The following is a 20721-nucleotide window of genomic DNA, read 5'->3' as shown; positions in this document are numbered from 1 at the left end:
CTTTATAGGCTGTTTTTTCGTTGGAGACCAAGGTCAGTTGCTCCATATGATCCGCCATTAGTGCGCGGAGCAACTAAGACCCAGTCTTTATAGGGTTGGCGAGAGCAGCTCCCCTCAGCCTGGGTTAAGCCTCCTATCATCAGGAGGTGCTTACAAACCCGAATGACGGTCGAGGACGCTCCTATTTATACCTTCCGGAGACCCGATTCCAAAAATTTCCTGGGAAATATTGGAATTTCCCGCTAAATTTTTGGTATTTTCCACGAATTCTTCGTTTCAGACAGCGCATGCGCGATAGCCCGATCTACCGTGGCAACGGCAGTTGTCTCGGACAGCTCAAAGTCCCGCTAGAGGGCGATGGTATAGAGAAAACGGCTTCAGGACGCCGTTTAATCGATTCCGACCGATGCATCGGTAGTAGTTCGCCTTCCCGCCGATAGGTGGCGCTGCGAACGCTAACGGGACACCTCCTAGTCCCGGCAGAGGGCGCTGCTAGTACGGGGAAATGGCTTGGAGACGACGTTAGGCGATGGGGAATGCGTTCGTTACGGGTGTGTGGTGGTTTCTGTTTGCTTTCTGACGCCATAGAACCAGACCAGTTGCTCCATTGTCCAGGGGAACTAAGGTCCAGTCTTTATAGGCTGTTTTTTCGTTGGAGACCAAGGTCAGTTGCTCCATATGATCCGCCATTAGTGCGCGGAGCAACTAAGACCCAGTCTTTATAGGGTTGGCGAGAGCAGCTCCCCTCAGCCTGGGTTAAGCCTCCTATCATCAGGAGGTGCTTACAAACCCGAATGACGGTCGAGGACGCTCCTATTTATACCTTCCGGAGACCCGATTCCAAAAATTTCCTGGGAAATATTGGAATTTCCCGCTAAATTTTTGGTATTTTCCACGAATTCTTCGTTTCAGACAGCGCATGCGCGATAGCCCGATCTACCGTGGCAACGGCAGTTGTCTCGGACAGCTCAAAGTCCCGCTAGAGGGCGATGGTATAGAGAAAACGGCTTCAGGACGCCGTTTAATCGATTCCGACCGATGCATCGGTAGTAGTTCGCCTTCCCGCCGATAGGTGGCGCTGCGAACGCTAACGGGACACCTCCTAGTCCCGGCAGAGGGCGCTGCTAGTACGGGGAAATGGCTTGGAGACGACGTTAGGCGATGGGGAATGCGTTCGTTACGGGTGTGTGGTGGTTTCTGTTTGCTTTCTGACGCCATAGAACCAGACCAGTTGCTCCATTGTCCAGGGGAACTAAGGTCCAGTCTTTATAGGCTGTTTTTTCGTTGGAGACCAAGGTCAGTTGCTCCATATGATCCGCCATTAGTGCGCGGAGCAACTAAGACCCAGTCTTTATAGGGTTGGCGAGAGCAGCTCCCCTCAGCCTGGGTTAAGCCTCCTATCATCAGGAGGTGCTTACAAACCCGAATGACGGTCGAGGACGCTCCTATTTATACCTTCCGGAGACCCGATTCCAAAAATTTCCTGGGAAATATTGGAATTTCCCGCTAAATTTTTGGTATTTTCCACGAATTCTTCGTTTCAGACAGCGCATGCGCGATAGCCCGATCTACCGTGGCAACGGCAGTTGTCTCGGACAGCTCAAAGTCCCGCTAGAGGGCGATGGTATAGAGAAAACGGCTTCAGGACGCCGTTTAATCGATTCCGACCGATGCATCGGTAGTAGTTCGCCTTCCCGCCGATAGGTGGCGCTGCGAACGCTAACGGGACACCTCCTAGTCCCGGCAGAGGGCGCTGCTAGTACGGGGAAATGGCTTGGAGACGACGTTAGGCGATGGGGAATGCGTTCGTTACGGGTGTGTGGTGGTTTCTGTTTGCTTTCTGACGCCATAGAACCAGACCAGTTGCTCCATTGTCCAGGGGAACTAAGGTCCAGTCTTTATAGGCTGTTTTTTCGTTGGAGACCAAGGTCAGTTGCTCCATATGATCCGCCATTAGTGCGCGGAGCAACTAAGACCCAGTCTTTATAGGGTTGGCGAGAGCAGCTCCCCTCAGCCTGGGTTAAGCCTCCTATCATCAGGAGGTGCTTACAAACCCGAATGACGGTCGAGGACGCTCCTATTTATACCTTCCGGAGACCCGATTCCAAAAATTTCCTGGGAAATATTGGAATTTCCCGCTAAATTTTTGGTATTTTCCACGAATTCTTCGTTTCAGACAGCGCATGCGCGATAGCCCGATCTACCGTGGCAACGGCAGTTGTCTCGGACAGCTCAAAGTCCCGCTAGAGGGCGATGGTATAGAGAAAACGGCTTCAGGACGCCGTTTAATCGATTCCGACCGATGCATCGGTAGTAGTTCGCCTTCCCGCCGATAGGTGGCGCTGCGAACGCTAACGGGACACCTCCTAGTCCCGGCAGAGGGCGCTGCTAGTACGGGGAAATGGCTTGGAGACGACGTTAGGCGATGGGGAATGCGTTCGTTACGGGTGTGTGGTGGTTTCTGTTTGCTTTCTGACGCCATAGAACCAGACCAGTTGCTCCATTGTCCAGGGGAACTAAGGTCCAGTCTTTATAGGCTGTTTTTTCGTTGGAGACCAAGGTCAGTTGCTCCATATGATCCGCCATTAGTGCGCGGAGCAACTAAGACCCAGTCTTTATAGGGTTGGCGAGAGCAGCTCCCCTCAGCCTGGGTTAAGCCTCCTATCATCAGGAGGTGCTTACAAACCCGAATGACGGTCGAGGACGCTCCTATTTATACCTTCCGGAGACCCGATTCCAAAAATTTCCTGGGAAATATTGGAATTTCCCGCTAAATTTTTGGTATTTTCCACGAATTCTTCGTTTCAGACAGCGCATGCGCGATAGCCCGATCTACCGTGGCAACGGCAGTTGTCTCGGACAGCTCAAAGTCCCGCTAGAGGGCGATGGTATAGAGAAAACGGCTTCAGGACGCCGTTTAATCGATTCCGACCGATGCATCGGTAGTAGTTCGCCTTCCCGCCGATAGGTGGCGCTGCGAACGCTAACGGGACACCTCCTAGTCCCGGCAGAGGGCGCTGCTAGTACGGGGAAATGGCTTGGAGACGACGTTAGGCGATGGGGAATGCGTTCGTTACGGGTGTGTGGTGGTTTCTGTTTGCTTTCTGACGCCATAGAACCAGACCAGTTGCTCCATTGTCCAGGGGAACTAAGGTCCAGTCTTTATAGGCTGTTTTTTCGTTGGAGACCAAGGTCAGTTGCTCCATATGATCCGCCATTAGTGCGCGGAGCAACTAAGACCCAGTCTTTATAGGGTTGGCGAGAGCAGCTCCCCTCAGCCTGGGTTAAGCCTCCTATCATCAGGAGGTGCTTACAAACCCGAATGACGGTCGAGGACGCTCCTATTTATACCTTCCGGAGACCCGATTCCAAAAATTTCCTGGGAAATATTGGAATTTCCCGCTAAATTTTTGGTATTTTCCACGAATTCTTCGTTTCAGACAGCGCATGCGCGATAGCCCGATCTACCGTGGCAACGGCAGTTGTCTCGGACAGCTCAAAGTCCCGCTAGAGGGCGATGGTATAGAGAAAACGGCTTCAGGACGCCGTTTAATCGATTCCGACCGATGCATCGGTAGTAGTTCGCCTTCCCGCCGATAGGTGGCGCTGCGAACGCTAACGGGACACCTCCTAGTCCCGGCAGAGGGCGCTGCTAGTACGGGGAAATGGCTTGGAGACGACGTTAGGCGATGGGGAATGCGTTCGTTACGGGTGTGTGGTGGTTTCTGTTTGCTTTCTGACGCCATAGAACCAGACCAGTTGCTCCATTGTCCAGGGGAACTAAGGTCCAGTCTTTATAGGCTGTTTTTTCGTTGGAGACCAAGGTCAGTTGCTCCATATGATCCGCCATTAGTGCGCGGAGCAACTAAGACCCAGTCTTTATAGGGTTGGCGAGAGCAGCTCCCCTCAGCCTGGGTTAAGCCTCCTATCATCAGGAGGTGCTTACAAACCCGAATGACGGTCGAGGACGCTCCTATTTATACCTTCCGGAGACCCGATTCCAAAAATTTCCTGGGAAATATTGGAATTTCCCGCTAAATTTTTGGTATTTTCCACGAATTCTTCGTTTCAGACAGCGCATGCGCGATAGCCCGATCTACCGTGGCAACGGCAGTTGTCTCGGACAGCTCAAAGTCCCGCTAGAGGGCGATGGTATAGAGAAAACGGCTTCAGGACGCCGTTTAATCGATTCCGACCGATGCATCGGTAGTAGTTCGCCTTCCCGCCGATAGGTGGCGCTGCGAACGCTAACGGGACACCTCCTAGTCCCGGCAGAGGGCGCTGCTAGTACGGGGAAATGGCTTGGAGACGACGTTAGGCGATGGGGAATGCGTTCGTTACGGGTGTGTGGTGGTTTCTGTTTGCTTTCTGACGCCATAGAACCAGACCAGTTGCTCCATTGTCCAGGGGAACTAAGGTCCAGTCTTTATAGGCTGTTTTTTCGTTGGAGACCAAGGTCAGTTGCTCCATATGATCCGCCATTAGTGCGCGGAGCAACTAAGACCCAGTCTTTATAGGGTTGGCGAGAGCAGCTCCCCTCAGCCTGGGTTAAGCCTCCTATCATCAGGAGGTGCTTACAAACCCGAATGACGGTCGAGGACGCTCCTATTTATACCTTCCGGAGACCCGATTCCAAAAATTTCCTGGGAAATATTGGAATTTCCCGCTAAATTTTTGGTATTTTCCACGAATTCTTCGTTTCAGACAGCGCATGCGCGATAGCCCGATCTACCGTGGCAACGGCAGTTGTCTCGGACAGCTCAAAGTCCCGCTAGAGGGCGATGGTATAGAGAAAACGGCTTCAGGACGCCGTTTAATCGATTCCGACCGATGCATCGGTAGTAGTTCGCCTTCCCGCCGATAGGTGGCGCTGCGAACGCTAACGGGACACCTCCTAGTCCCGGCAGAGGGCGCTGCTAGTACGGGGAAATGGCTTGGAGACGACGTTAGGCGATGGGGAATGCGTTCGTTACGGGTGTGTGGTGGTTTCTGTTTGCTTTCTGACGCCATAGAACCAGACCAGTTGCTCCATTGTCCAGGGGAACTAAGGTCCAGTCTTTATAGGCTGTTTTTTCGTTGGAGACCAAGGTCAGTTGCTCCATATGATCCGCCATTAGTGCGCGGAGCAACTAAGACCCAGTCTTTATAGGGTTGGCGAGAGCAGCTCCCCTCAGCCTGGGTTAAGCCTCCTATCATCAGGAGGTGCTTACAAACCCGAATGACGGTCGAGGACGCTCCTATTTATACCTTCCGGAGACCCGATTCCAAAAATTTCCTGGGAAATATTGGAATTTCCCGCTAAATTTTTGGTATTTTCCACGAATTCTTCGTTTCAGACAGCGCATGCGCGATAGCCCGATCTACCGTGGCAACGGCAGTTGTCTCGGACAGCTCAAAGTCCCGCTAGAGGGCGATGGTATAGAGAAAACGGCTTCAGGACGCCGTTTAATCGATTCCGACCGATGCATCGGTAGTAGTTCGCCTTCCCGCCGATAGGTGGCGCTGCGAACGCTAACGGGACACCTCCTAGTCCCGGCAGAGGGCGCTGCTAGTACGGGGAAATGGCTTGGAGACGACGTTAGGCGATGGGGAATGCGTTCGTTACGGGTGTGTGGTGGTTTCTGTTTGCTTTCTGACGCCATAGAACCAGACCAGTTGCTCCATTGTCCAGGGGAACTAAGGTCCAGTCTTTATAGGCTGTTTTTTCGTTGGAGACCAAGGTCAGTTGCTCCATATGATCCGCCATTAGTGCGCGGAGCAACTAAGACCCAGTCTTTATAGGGTTGGCGAGAGCAGCTCCCCTCAGCCTGGGTTAAGCCTCCTATCATCAGGAGGTGCTTACAAACCCGAATGACGGTCGAGGACGCTCCTATTTATACCTTCCGGAGACCCGATTCCAAAAATTTCCTGGGAAATATTGGAATTTCCCGCTAAATTTTTGGTATTTTCCACGAATTCTTCGTTTCAGACAGCGCATGCGCGATAGCCCGATCTACCGTGGCAACGGCAGTTGTCTCGGACAGCTCAAAGTCCCGCTAGAGGGCGATGGTATAGAGAAAACGGCTTCAGGACGCCGTTTAATCGATTCCGACCGATGCATCGGTAGTAGTTCGCCTTCCCGCCGATAGGTGGCGCTGCGAACGCTAACGGGACACCTCCTAGTCCCGGCAGAGGGCGCTGCTAGTACGGGGAAATGGCTTGGAGACGACGTTAGGCGATGGGGAATGCGTTCGTTACGGGTGTGTGGTGGTTTCTGTTTGCTTTCTGACGCCATAGAACCAGACCAGTTGCTCCATTGTCCAGGGGAACTAAGGTCCAGTCTTTATAGGCTGTTTTTTCGTTGGAGACCAAGGTCAGTTGCTCCATATGATCCGCCATTAGTGCGCGGAGCAACTAAGACCCAGTCTTTATAGGGTTGGCGAGAGCAGCTCCCCTCAGCCTGGGTTAAGCCTCCTATCATCAGGAGGTGCTTACAAACCCGAATGACGGTCGAGGACGCTCCTATTTATACCTTCCGGAGACCCGATTCCAAAAATTTCCTGGGAAATATTGGAATTTCCCGCTAAATTTTTGGTATTTTCCACGAATTCTTCGTTTCAGACAGCGCATGCGCGATAGCCCGATCTACCGTGGCAACGGCAGTTGTCTCGGACAGCTCAAAGTCCCGCTAGAGGGCGATGGTATAGAGAAAACGGCTTCAGGACGCCGTTTAATCGATTCCGACCGATGCATCGGTAGTAGTTCGCCTTCCCGCCGATAGGTGGCGCTGCGAACGCTAACGGGACACCTCCTAGTCCCGGCAGAGGGCGCTGCTAGTACGGGGAAATGGCTTGGAGACGACGTTAGGCGATGGGGAATGCGTTCGTTACGGGTGTGTGGTGGTTTCTGTTTGCTTTCTGACGCCATAGAACCAGACCAGTTGCTCCATTGTCCAGGGGAACTAAGGTCCAGTCTTTATAGGCTGTTTTTTCGTTGGAGACCAAGGTCAGTTGCTCCATATGATCCGCCATTAGTGCGCGGAGCAACTAAGACCCAGTCTTTATAGGGTTGGCGAGAGCAGCTCCCCTCAGCCTGGGTTAAGCCTCCTATCATCAGGAGGTGCTTACAAACCCGAATGACGGTCGAGGACGCTCCTATTTATACCTTCCGGAGACCCGATTCCAAAAATTTCCTGGGAAATATTGGAATTTCCCGCTAAATTTTTGGTATTTTCCACGAATTCTTCGTTTCAGACAGCGCATGCGCGATAGCCCGATCTACCGTGGCAACGGCAGTTGTCTCGGACAGCTCAAAGTCCCGCTAGAGGGCGATGGTATAGAGAAAACGGCTTCAGGACGCCGTTTAATCGATTCCGACCGATGCATCGGTAGTAGTTCGCCTTCCCGCCGATAGGTGGCGCTGCGAACGCTAACGGGACACCTCCTAGTCCCGGCAGAGGGCGCTGCTAGTACGGGGAAATGGCTTGGAGACGACGTTAGGCGATGGGGAATGCGTTCGTTACGGGTGTGTGGTGGTTTCTGTTTGCTTTCTGACGCCATAGAACCAGACCAGTTGCTCCATTGTCCAGGGGAACTAAGGTCCAGTCTTTATAGGCTGTTTTTTCGTTGGAGACCAAGGTCAGTTGCTCCATATGATCCGCCATTAGTGCGCGGAGCAACTAAGACCCAGTCTTTATAGGGTTGGCGAGAGCAGCTCCCCTCAGCCTGGGTTAAGCCTCCTATCATCAGGAGGTGCTTACAAACCCGAATGACGGTCGAGGACGCTCCTATTTATACCTTCCGGAGACCCGATTCCAAAAATTTCCTGGGAAATATTGGAATTTCCCGCTAAATTTTTGGTATTTTCCACGAATTCTTCGTTTCAGACAGCGCATGCGCGATAGCCCGATCTACCGTGGCAACGGCAGTTGTCTCGGACAGCTCAAAGTCCCGCTAGAGGGCGATGGTATAGAGAAAACGGCTTCAGGACGCCGTTTAATCGATTCCGACCGATGCATCGGTAGTAGTTCGCCTTCCCGCCGATAGGTGGCGCTGCGAACGCTAACGGGACACCTCCTAGTCCCGGCAGAGGGCGCTGCTAGTACGGGGAAATGGCTTGGAGACGACGTTAGGCGATGGGGAATGCGTTCGTTACGGGTGTGTGGTGGTTTCTGTTTGCTTTCTGACGCCATAGAACCAGACCAGTTGCTCCATTGTCCAGGGGAACTAAGGTCCAGTCTTTATAGGCTGTTTTTTCGTTGGAGACCAAGGTCAGTTGCTCCATATGATCCGCCATTAGTGCGCGGAGCAACTAAGACCCAGTCTTTATAGGGTTGGCGAGAGCAGCTCCCCTCAGCCTGGGTTAAGCCTCCTATCATCAGGAGGTGCTTACAAACCCGAATGACGGTCGAGGACGCTCCTATTTATACCTTCCGGAGACCCGATTCCAAAAATTTCCTGGGAAATATTGGAATTTCCCGCTAAATTTTTGGTATTTTCCACGAATTCTTCGTTTCAGACAGCGCATGCGCGATAGCCCGATCTACCGTGGCAACGGCAGTTGTCTCGGACAGCTCAAAGTCCCGCTAGAGGGCGATGGTATAGAGAAAACGGCTTCAGGACGCCGTTTAATCGATTCCGACCGATGCATCGGTAGTAGTTCGCCTTCCCGCCGATAGGTGGCGCTGCGAACGCTAACGGGACACCTCCTAGTCCCGGCAGAGGGCGCTGCTAGTACGGGGAAATGGCTTGGAGACGACGTTAGGCGATGGGGAATGCGTTCGTTACGGGTGTGTGGTGGTTTCTGTTTGCTTTCTGACGCCATAGAACCAGACCAGTTGCTCCATTGTCCAGGGGAACTAAGGTCCAGTCTTTATAGGCTGTTTTTTCGTTGGAGACCAAGGTCAGTTGCTCCATATGATCCGCCATTAGTGCGCGGAGCAACTAAGACCCAGTCTTTATAGGGTTGGCGAGAGCAGCTCCCCTCAGCCTGGGTTAAGCCTCCTATCATCAGGAGGTGCTTACAAACCCGAATGACGGTCGAGGACGCTCCTATTTATACCTTCCGGAGACCCGATTCCAAAAATTTCCTGGGAAATATTGGAATTTCCCGCTAAATTTTTGGTATTTTCCACGAATTCTTCGTTTCAGACAGCGCATGCGCGATAGCCCGATCTACCGTGGCAACGGCAGTTGTCTCGGACAGCTCAAAGTCCCGCTAGAGGGCGATGGTATAGAGAAAACGGCTTCAGGACGCCGTTTAATCGATTCCGACCGATGCATCGGTAGTAGTTCGCCTTCCCGCCGATAGGTGGCGCTGCGAACGCTAACGGGACACCTCCTAGTCCCGGCAGAGGGCGCTGCTAGTACGGGGAAATGGCTTGGAGACGACGTTAGGCGATGGGGAATGCGTTCGTTACGGGTGTGTGGTGGTTTCTGTTTGCTTTCTGACGCCATAGAACCAGACCAGTTGCTCCATTGTCCAGGGGAACTAAGGTCCAGTCTTTATAGGCTGTTTTTTCGTTGGAGACCAAGGTCAGTTGCTCCATATGATCCGCCATTAGTGCGCGGAGCAACTAAGACCCAGTCTTTATAGGGTTGGCGAGAGCAGCTCCCCTCAGCCTGGGTTAAGCCTCCTATCATCAGGAGGTGCTTACAAACCCGAATGACGGTCGAGGACGCTCCTATTTATACCTTCCGGAGACCCGATTCCAAAAATTTCCTGGGAAATATTGGAATTTCCCGCTAAATTTTTGGTATTTTCCACGAATTCTTCGTTTCAGACAGCGCATGCGCGATAGCCCGATCTACCGTGGCAACGGCAGTTGTCTCGGACAGCTCAAAGTCCCGCTAGAGGGCGATGGTATAGAGAAAACGGCTTCAGGACGCCGTTTAATCGATTCCGACCGATGCATCGGTAGTAGTTCGCCTTCCCGCCGATAGGTGGCGCTGCGAACGCTAACGGGACACCTCCTAGTCCCGGCAGAGGGCGCTGCTAGTACGGGGAAATGGCTTGGAGACGACGTTAGGCGATGGGGAATGCGTTCGTTACGGGTGTGTGGTGGTTTCTGTTTGCTTTCTGACGCCATAGAACCAGACCAGTTGCTCCATTGTCCAGGGGAACTAAGGTCCAGTCTTTATAGGCTGTTTTTTCGTTGGAGACCAAGGTCAGTTGCTCCATATGATCCGCCATTAGTGCGCGGAGCAACTAAGACCCAGTCTTTATAGGGTTGGCGAGAGCAGCTCCCCTCAGCCTGGGTTAAGCCTCCTATCATCAGGAGGTGCTTACAAACCCGAATGACGGTCGAGGACGCTCCTATTTATACCTTCCGGAGACCCGATTCCAAAAATTTCCTGGGAAATATTGGAATTTCCCGCTAAATTTTTGGTATTTTCCACGAATTCTTCGTTTCAGACAGCGCATGCGCGATAGCCCGATCTACCGTGGCAACGGCAGTTGTCTCGGACAGCTCAAAGTCCCGCTAGAGGGCGATGGTATAGAGAAAACGGCTTCAGGACGCCGTTTAATCGATTCCGACCGATGCATCGGTAGTAGTTCGCCTTCCCGCCGATAGGTGGCGCTGCGAACGCTAACGGGACACCTCCTAGTCCCGGCAGAGGGCGCTGCTAGTACGGGGAAATGGCTTGGAGACGACGTTAGGCGATGGGGAATGCGTTCGTTACGGGTGTGTGGTGGTTTCTGTTTGCTTTCTGACGCCATAGAACCAGACCAGTTGCTCCATTGTCCAGGGGAACTAAGGTCCAGTCTTTATAGGCTGTTTTTTCGTTGGAGACCAAGGTCAGTTGCTCCATATGATCCGCCATTAGTGCGCGGAGCAACTAAGACCCAGTCTTTATAGGGTTGGCGAGAGCAGCTCCCCTCAGCCTGGGTTAAGCCTCCTATCATCAGGAGGTGCTTACAAACCCGAATGACGGTCGAGGACGCTCCTATTTATACCTTCCGGAGACCCGATTCCAAAAATTTCCTGGGAAATATTGGAATTTCCCGCTAAATTTTTGGTATTTTCCACGAATTCTTCGTTTCAGACAGCGCATGCGCGATAGCCCGATCTACCGTGGCAACGGCAGTTGTCTCGGACAGCTCAAAGTCCCGCTAGAGGGCGATGGTATAGAGAAAACGGCTTCAGGACGCCGTTTAATCGATTCCGACCGATGCATCGGTAGTAGTTCGCCTTCCCGCCGATAGGTGGCGCTGCGAACGCTAACGGGACACCTCCTAGTCCCGGCAGAGGGCGCTGCTAGTACGGGGAAATGGCTTGGAGACGACGTTAGGCGATGGGGAATGCGTTCGTTACGGGTGTGTGGTGGTTTCTGTTTGCTTTCTGACGCCATAGAACCAGACCAGTTGCTCCATTGTCCAGGGGAACTAAGGTCCAGTCTTTATAGGCTGTTTTTTCGTTGGAGACCAAGGTCAGTTGCTCCATATGATCCGCCATTAGTGCGCGGAGCAACTAAGACCCAGTCTTTATAGGGTTGGCGAGAGCAGCTCCCCTCAGCCTGGGTTAAGCCTCCTATCATCAGGAGGTGCTTACAAACCCGAATGACGGTCGAGGACGCTCCTATTTATACCTTCCGGAGACCCGATTCCAAAAATTTCCTGGGAAATATTGGAATTTCCCGCTAAATTTTTGGTATTTTCCACGAATTCTTCGTTTCAGACAGCGCATGCGCGATAGCCCGATCTACCGTGGCAACGGCAGTTGTCTCGGACAGCTCAAAGTCCCGCTAGAGGGCGATGGTATAGAGAAAACGGCTTCAGGACGCCGTTTAATCGATTCCGACCGATGCATCGGTAGTAGTTCGCCTTCCCGCCGATAGGTGGCGCTGCGAACGCTAACGGGACACCTCCTAGTCCCGGCAGAGGGCGCTGCTAGTACGGGGAAATGGCTTGGAGACGACGTTAGGCGATGGGGAATGCGTTCGTTACGGGTGTGTGGTGGTTTCTGTTTGCTTTCTGACGCCATAGAACCAGACCAGTTGCTCCATTGTCCAGGGGAACTAAGGTCCAGTCTTTATAGGCTGTTTTTTCGTTGGAGACCAAGGTCAGTTGCTCCATATGATCCGCCATTAGTGCGCGGAGCAACTAAGACCCAGTCTTTATAGGGTTGGCGAGAGCAGCTCCCCTCAGCCTGGGTTAAGCCTCCTATCATCAGGAGGTGCTTACAAACCCGAATGACGGTCGAGGACGCTCCTATTTATACCTTCCGGAGACCCGATTCCAAAAATTTCCTGGGAAATATTGGAATTTCCCGCTAAATTTTTGGTATTTTCCACGAATTCTTCGTTTCAGACAGCGCATGCGCGATAGCCCGATCTACCGTGGCAACGGCAGTTGTCTCGGACAGCTCAAAGTCCCGCTAGAGGGCGATGGTATAGAGAAAACGGCTTCAGGACGCCGTTTAATCGATTCCGACCGATGCATCGGTAGTAGTTCGCCTTCCCGCCGATAGGTGGCGCTGCGAACGCTAACGGGACACCTCCTAGTCCCGGCAGAGGGCGCTGCTAGTACGGGGAAATGGCTTGGAGACGACGTTAGGCGATGGGGAATGCGTTCGTTACGGGTGTGTGGTGGTTTCTGTTTGCTTTCTGACGCCATAGAACCAGACCAGTTGCTCCATTGTCCAGGGGAACTAAGGTCCAGTCTTTATAGGCTGTTTTTTCGTTGGAGACCAAGGTCAGTTGCTCCATATGATCCGCCATTAGTGCGCGGAGCAACTAAGACCCAGTCTTTATAGGGTTGGCGAGAGCAGCTCCCCTCAGCCTGGGTTAAGCCTCCTATCATCAGGAGGTGCTTACAAACCCGAATGACGGTCGAGGACGCTCCTATTTATACCTTCCGGAGACCCGATTCCAAAAATTTCCTGGGAAATATTGGAATTTCCCGCTAAATTTTTGGTATTTTCCACGAATTCTTCGTTTCAGACAGCGCATGCGCGATAGCCCGATCTACCGTGGCAACGGCAGTTGTCTCGGACAGCTCAAAGTCCCGCTAGAGGGCGATGGTATAGAGAAAACGGCTTCAGGACGCCGTTTAATCGATTCCGACCGATGCATCGGTAGTAGTTCGCCTTCCCGCCGATAGGTGGCGCTGCGAACGCTAACGGGACACCTCCTAGTCCCGGCAGAGGGCGCTGCTAGTACGGGGAAATGGCTTGGAGACGACGTTAGGCGATGGGGAATGCGTTCGTTACGGGTGTGTGGTGGTTTCTGTTTGCTTTCTGACGCCATAGAACCAGACCAGTTGCTCCATTGTCCAGGGGAACTAAGGTCCAGTCTTTATAGGCTGTTTTTTCGTTGGAGACCAAGGTCAGTTGCTCCATATGATCCGCCATTAGTGCGCGGAGCAACTAAGACCCAGTCTTTATAGGGTTGGCGAGAGCAGCTCCCCTCAGCCTGGGTTAAGCCTCCTATCATCAGGAGGTGCTTACAAACCCGAATGACGGTCGAGGACGCTCCTATTTATACCTTCCGGAGACCCGATTCCAAAAATTTCCTGGGAAATATTGGAATTTCCCGCTAAATTTTTGGTATTTTCCACGAATTCTTCGTTTCAGACAGCGCATGCGCGATAGCCCGATCTACCGTGGCAACGGCAGTTGTCTCGGACAGCTCAAAGTCCCGCTAGAGGGCGATGGTATAGAGAAAACGGCTTCAGGACGCCGTTTAATCGATTCCGACCGATGCATCGGTAGTAGTTCGCCTTCCCGCCGATAGGTGGCGCTGCGAACGCTAACGGGACACCTCCTAGTCCCGGCAGAGGGCGCTGCTAGTACGGGGAAATGGCTTGGAGACGACGTTAGGCGATGGGGAATGCGTTCGTTACGGGTGTGTGGTGGTTTCTGTTTGCTTTCTGACGCCATAGAACCAGACCAGTTGCTCCATTGTCCAGGGGAACTAAGGTCCAGTCTTTATAGGCTGTTTTTTCGTTGGAGACCAAGGTCAGTTGCTCCATATGATCCGCCATTAGTGCGCGGAGCAACTAAGACCCAGTCTTTATAGGGTTGGCGAGAGCAGCTCCCCTCAGCCTGGGTTAAGCCTCCTATCATCAGGAGGTGCTTACAAACCCGAATGACGGTCGAGGACGCTCCTATTTATACCTTCCGGAGACCCGATTCCAAAAATTTCCTGGGAAATATTGGAATTTCCCGCTAAATTTTTGGTATTTTCCACGAATTCTTCGTTTCAGACAGCGCATGCGCGATAGCCCGATCTACCGTGGCAACGGCAGTTGTCTCGGACAGCTCAAAGTCCCGCTAGAGGGCGATGGTATAGAGAAAACGGCTTCAGGACGCCGTTTAATCGATTCCGACCGATGCATCGGTAGTAGTTCGCCTTCCCGCCGATAGGTGGCGCTGCGAACGCTAACGGGACACCTCCTAGTCCCGGCAGAGGGCGCTGCTAGTACGGGGAAATGGCTTGGAGACGACGTTAGGCGATGGGGAATGCGTTCGTTACGGGTGTGTGGTGGTTTCTGTTTGCTTTCTGACGCCATAGAACCAGACCAGTTGCTCCATCCGCCCATCGGGATTGTGGTGGATTATGGTGGTTCCGGTAGAGGGCGTCGGTGCTAGAGAGTGCTCTGAGTACGTCATTATATACAAGATACCGGTGTTACAGATAGATGGCGCTGTGGTTTATACGTGAGCAGATTAATAGATTTCTAGTGGAGAAGAAAAAAAATCTGTGAAACCCCCGAATAATCGATACAATGCGGTAGAAGGTAATAGGTTGATGTTGCGGAACCGATTCAAATTGGAGATATCGATGAGCTTTCACAAATAATCGATATGAATTTACGGTGCGGAAGACGAGAAACTCAGGAAACTTCAGCGCAAAGTGGGAAATCGATAAAAACGCAGAAGGTAATCGATTGAGCGTATGGGCGGAAACGATGGAAAGTAGAGATATCGATGAGTTAGAAGAAATAATCGATATGAATTTACGCAGGAGGAAAGGTGATAAAATCGGAAAAAATGAATAAAAATCATTGGCGCAAAGGTTAAAAAAAAGGTTAAAAAAAAGGTTAAAAAAAAGGTTAAAAAAAAGGTTAAAAAAAAGGTTAAAAAAAAGGTTAAAAAAAAGGTTAAAAAAAAGGTTAAAAAAAAGGTTAAAAAAAAGGTTAAAAAAAAGGTTAAAAAAAAGGTTAAAAAAAAGGTTAAAAAAAAGGTTAAAAAAAAGGTTAAAAAAAAGGTTAAAAAAAAGGTTAAAAAAAAGGTTAAAAAAAAGGTTAAAAAAAAGGTTAAAAAAAAGGTTAAAAAAAAGGTTAAAAAAAAGGTTAAAAAAAAGGTTAAAAAAAAGGTTAAAAAAAAGGTTAAAAAAAAGGTTAAAAAAAAGGTTAAAAAAAAAGGTTAAAAAAAAGGTTAAAAAAAAAGGTTAAAAAAAAGGTTAAAAAAAAAGGTTAAAAAAAAGGTTAAAAAAAAAGGTTAAAAAAAAGGTTAAAAAAAAGTCCAGGGTCCCCGGCCCGGGGCACGCGAACCACGGACGTCGGACTCACAGCCTTCAACTGATTTTCACAAGGCGGGAGCCCGGGGTCTGCGGTTCGTGTACCCCGGGTCGGTTGTAAAGGGATAAACAACTCTGCGGGGGTCGGGAGCATATGGGAAAAATAAAGGGCTTCCCGGACAACCTTTCGTCGGAACCTTAAGATAAAAATTAGGACATTTCACCGCCAGCGTGATGTATCAAGACCGTACGACTCTTCTGAATATGAAGCAATTTAAAAAAAAATTAATGAACGCTAATCAAATTAAATGATTGCTATAAATGATGTCTTGATACAATACGCTAACAAAGATGAGTGTTTACATGTGATGGTTTACCTTTCCATCCTATTGTGTTTTATTTCACTGCTGCAGCAGCAAGATGAAACTCAACATAAAGAGAAAAGTCAGATGCACACGAACCATTACATAATCAAATACACAAACAAATTTATCAAATACACAGCAAATAATATGATTAGAAAAATACTTATTAGTCATGATGCTTGTTTAAAAAAAATTCATATTTATTAAGAAATAAAAATTAACTAAAAATCATGTTTCATTAAGGATGTAGAATTTAACAAACTGCTAATAAAAATTGTGAACAGATGATAATAATGGTATAAAAAATCAATCGAAATAAGAATCAAGGAAGAAAAAAAAGTGAACATTTCATTTGTAATGTTTAGCGACATAGAAAACTAATGGCCAAGTTTTTTTTTAACTAACTTTAAAAATTCATATATTAAACATCTGTGGTTAAATAGTTTTAACATTCATATTTAAATTATTTCAAACGCATCAAATTAATATGTTAAACTTGCGAAATTAAATGTTGAAATAAATAAATGAAGCATTTCATAATTCTAAATAATAATAGTAATAATTAATTTCAACTTTCAAAATCAAACCATTTATGTTCAAATAATTTTAAACATTTAAAATTAATATGTGCCAGTCCAAATAATTTTAATGTTCAATAACCAACATAAAACATTTATACTTTTGAAATTAAAACGTCCATGTTCATAGTTTTTATCCAACCATTACAATCAAATTGATCATTAACATTTTGCTTATTTCAAAACTTTTAAAATTAAGTGTGTATGTAAATAATTTCAGTCTCGAAAATTACATAATTATAAACATGATAAATTCAAGAAATTGTTTCAATTCAAAATACTAAACTAACCCACCATAAAATTTTTCTCTTTTTCGTTTGCTCTATAGTTTTTTTTTTCTTCTTCTTTGCATATATGTACATATTTTTTCTATCATTATTTGTATTATCCTTTGCCTTTCTGTCTTGCAACATGCTGTTTATATTCTTATTCTCACTACTCAAGTTTTTAATCATTACTTTACTTGTTGAACCCTCAAACTAAGTAAAAGAAAAATTTATAAACCAAATAATCCACACACGCATACACCGCCCCCCCCTCCACCAAAATAACCTTAAAAACTATATAATTTCTAGTTTAACAGAATTATTAATCTCAATCTACCATATTTTTTTTATTTGGCAATATATATCAATGATTCCCTCCTCAATTAAAATCAATTACACAAATTTCGTAAAAAAAAAAGTAGGACAAGTGGGAACCCTGTATATGATATGGTTAATTTTGTCATAATTGTTTGAAAGCCATTCAGAGTTTTTTTTTTTCCAACCTCAGATAGAATATGAAAAGAACCTCAAAAAACCAACGAATGTAGATAAGATGAGACACAAAATAAGCCAAAAAACTACAATTTTCATGATGAAAAAAAGAAAGACGAAACAAAATGACACTAATCCTGTGAAAAGCACCACAAACTAACTTTACATTTAAAAAACTCAAAGCAATATTAGACAGAAACTCATGAAAAAAAAAGAAGCTAGACAACTTCCAAATATAATGGACCCTCCACAACTGCATGGAACAAATAGCAAAAAAAAAATTCTGAATAGCTGCAAACACTCATGGCCAAGTATAAAACAATGTACTGCCATTTTTGAAAAGTTTTGTAATAGATATATTTTTTTTGAAAAAGAGTGAATATAATGCAGTTATGAATAATTGCTTTATGATTATCTTTTGTTAAATGTTATTATATCCAAGTACTTGTTATTTATCACTGGAACTGAAAAAGGAGTGCAAAATACATTTATCATGTAGGTTGACAACTCTGTTTTGGAAATTAGGTAAAAAATGATTTAAAAGAAAAATAACCAATTATGTTCATGAGCATACCAAACTCATACGCATCAAATTGGGTCAGACAGCTGGTTTACAGGTTGTATTCACATCAAAAAGTATAAAATTAAAGCTTAAAAAATTATTTGGGAATGAAATAACGGTTTTCAGCCAACAAAATATTAAACAAAACTTACCTGCATTCCCATATTAGCTATATATTTGCTGCATATGCACACTTTAATTGAATTAGTATTCACTTCATAAAGTCTCGTAACTTCACAGAAATATAAACCAGAAAACAAATCATAGAGTAACACACACACTGCAGCCAACTGAGATGAGCAACTCGAGTAATTGCAGCCAGCTAAGATGAGCAACGCACAAATTGCAGAAAACTTAGATCAAGAACTCACACATTGTAGCCAATTTACATGAGCAACACACTTTGCAGCCAGCCGAGTTTTCAACCTTCATCCGCTGTCCCAGTGGCAGTTCTGTTTCAAGTAGCAGGGAGAAAACTGTGGAAGACAGCAAAACCAAAAGATGTGTTCACTCTTCTTCCTGAGAAGAAAGGAAATTTGTTCATCTGAAAATTTTGAAAAACTGCAAAACACTGGGCTTCTGCTCAAAAAATTAAAAAGTAGGAAAAGAGTAGGACGAGGGAGGGTACCCCCTTACACAACATAATCATACCATAATTTAAAAAAATTTAAATATTTCTTATATGACTATTTTAGTACCCTGTAATACTGGCTCAAGCTAAAACAAAATGACAGAAAGCACTTGGTTACAAAAACAATTTTTGGCCAAAACAGGGTACTAGCAACCACAGATAATTCTTTTCTGTCTCTGATCATAATATTAATTATATTCTTTTTGGAGTCTTCCACAGTCCAGTCTGTCATCTCTCTTTGACAATGCACACAGCTAATTATGAAGACTCAACTTTTTAAGAATGACGCTTTTTCAAGACCACTTCCAAAAGCATGGAGCAAAATAGAAAAATATAGCATCCCTTGGTGTTTTAAAAACTTATGTTTAAATTTTTGGCAGCAGCTGGATAGAATCAAACGATTTTTTATAGAAACCTATGGGAAATCACGTTCGGCTAATGAAGTGATTCCGGAATAAATAATCTAGCACTAAATAATCACAGCACTATTTCAGTATCCAGCAAGACTGACTGCAGCCAAAGCAAAATCACAGAAATAACTTGGTTGTAAAAGCATTTTTTTGCCAAAAGAGGGTACTCTGTCTATTTCAGTAGCAACCACAGATAACAAGTCGATCTTTGAAGACCACTTACAAAAGCATGGTGCAAAATTATAAGGACCAATGAAAATAAGTCAAGGTGAACCATGGCATTGTCCATACTTTTTCTAAAGAAATGTGTTCACATTTTATGGGTCAATGCCAGTGTAATAGTTTTTGACAAATGAAGCACTTTAATTTCCAGCTCTTTACTGAGCAAAGTATATATATTATTTGTGTTTCTGCATGCCCTGAAAATGCAGAAGACTATTGCATGCTAGAAACCCAGAATAAGCCTATGTTATGTATTAAACTACTTTATAATGCAATGTTCCACCTATACACAAAATGTACACCATTATTTTGTATGATGAATGTAGTTACTGTCCAAGACCATGTGAAGTAGTAAATACAAAATTATTTTTCCCATCCAGATGGAAGTTTTTAATGCCTACTCAAATTAAAACTTAATAAAATTATAAAACTACTAAATTTAAAACTTTAATACTAACACTAAAATTAATAAACCAAATGGTCTACATATACCCCCCCCCCCTCCTCCACAAATAATCGTAAGAACGATACAATTTCTGTATTGGCAAAATCATTAACAATCTACGACATTTGTAAAATTCGGCAATATATCGTGATTCCTTCCTTTGAATTAGAATAAATTACACACATTTTGTTGATAGGATTTGGTAAAAAAAAGTAAGAGAAGTAGGACAAAAACTAGTAAGTAGGCCACTTTGCCAAAAAAGTAGTAAAAGCAGGTCAAGTGGAGCCCTGAGAACATAAAATGCAAATATGCGCAATTATAGGCACATACAGAGAGGAGGGGAAATCACCCTCTCCACCCTGCTAAGTAAAAATACAAATAAACACAAGGCCACAACAGGCAAAATGCCCAACGAGGTGACTGAGAAAAAGATGATCACAACAAATATATATTTCTAAAAAACAGAAACCCAATTTAAAATGCAATCATAAAAACTATACATATATGATAAAATATTATACAATACCACAAAAAATATTTATGGTTGTCTAATTCTTTTTGTGTCTTTCTTTGTGTTTTTCTTCGTTCTTATGGGTTTTACTTAGCGTGTTGTTTATTTTTGGGTCTGTGGTGTTTTTGGATTGCGAGATAAGTGGTTTTTTTTTTTTATTATATTGCTCTCAATTTCTTTAAACTTTCGTTGTGCATTTTCGATCGACTTAAATTTATTCTTCTCGTTCGCATTTCATTTTCATTGTTTTTTCGCCAGGTTTGTGTTTTCTCGCTTCTTTGATATAAAATCGTAGGTTTTTGGACGTTAGTGTTAGCAAACAGTGTATACTTTTACCCGGGTACTCTCAAGAACTTTGTTTTTCCTTCCACTTGGGCCTATTGTTGTAGTGTTAGTGATTTGAAATAGTTAGCTAATTCTAATGAGTATAAATTGTACTTTGTAGCTTAATACTTTTTTTAGAGGGTGTGGTATTCTTTATATACATATATTTTCTTTTTCGTGATTTAGTGTTGAGCATTCTATTTTACGTAATTTTTTCGTATAATCTCTTACGTAATTTGCATAGTAATGTATTTTACATTATTTTAATTTCCAGTTAACGTTTCTCATTTTCCTATTTTTAAGTATTATTATTATCTATCTTTAGCAATAGTGTTAGTATGCCTCAACCTCAACTAGTGTTGCGTAGAGCTTGCGACGGGAGGTTTCCCTGGTCTAGGGGTATAGTAGCTGATAGTTTCAATTGTAAAGGGTGCTTGGATAGGAAAAGGCTGGAACTCGAGGTCGAAGCTTTTCG

General features: G+C 46.3%; 1 long non-coding RNA gene across 2 annotated transcripts in view; it reads right to left on the bottom strand.

The window, feature by feature from the left end:
- Window positions 1-15990: 15990 nt before the first annotated feature.
- Window positions 15991-20721, bottom strand: part of LOC149089018 (uncharacterized) — a 35913-nt gene continuing 31182 nt past the window's right edge. For both annotated transcript variants that reach the window (XR_016195158.1, XR_016195157.1), the window contains one exon: window positions 15991-18222. This is a non-coding gene — a long non-coding RNA (uncharacterized LOC149089018). The remainder of the gene's footprint in view (window positions 18223-20721) is intronic.

Source organism: Pholcus phalangioides, unplaced genomic scaffold (assembly GCF_987345545.1).
Source record: "Pholcus phalangioides strain wild (caught in Gottingen) unplaced genomic scaffold, Ppha-v1.0 ptg000003l_1, whole genome shotgun sequence".
NCBI lineage: Eukaryota > Metazoa > Arthropoda > Arachnida > Araneae > Pholcidae > Pholcus > Pholcus phalangioides.
Note: the sequence above shows the minus strand (reverse complement) of the source record. Positions and strands in the feature narration are given on the sequence as shown.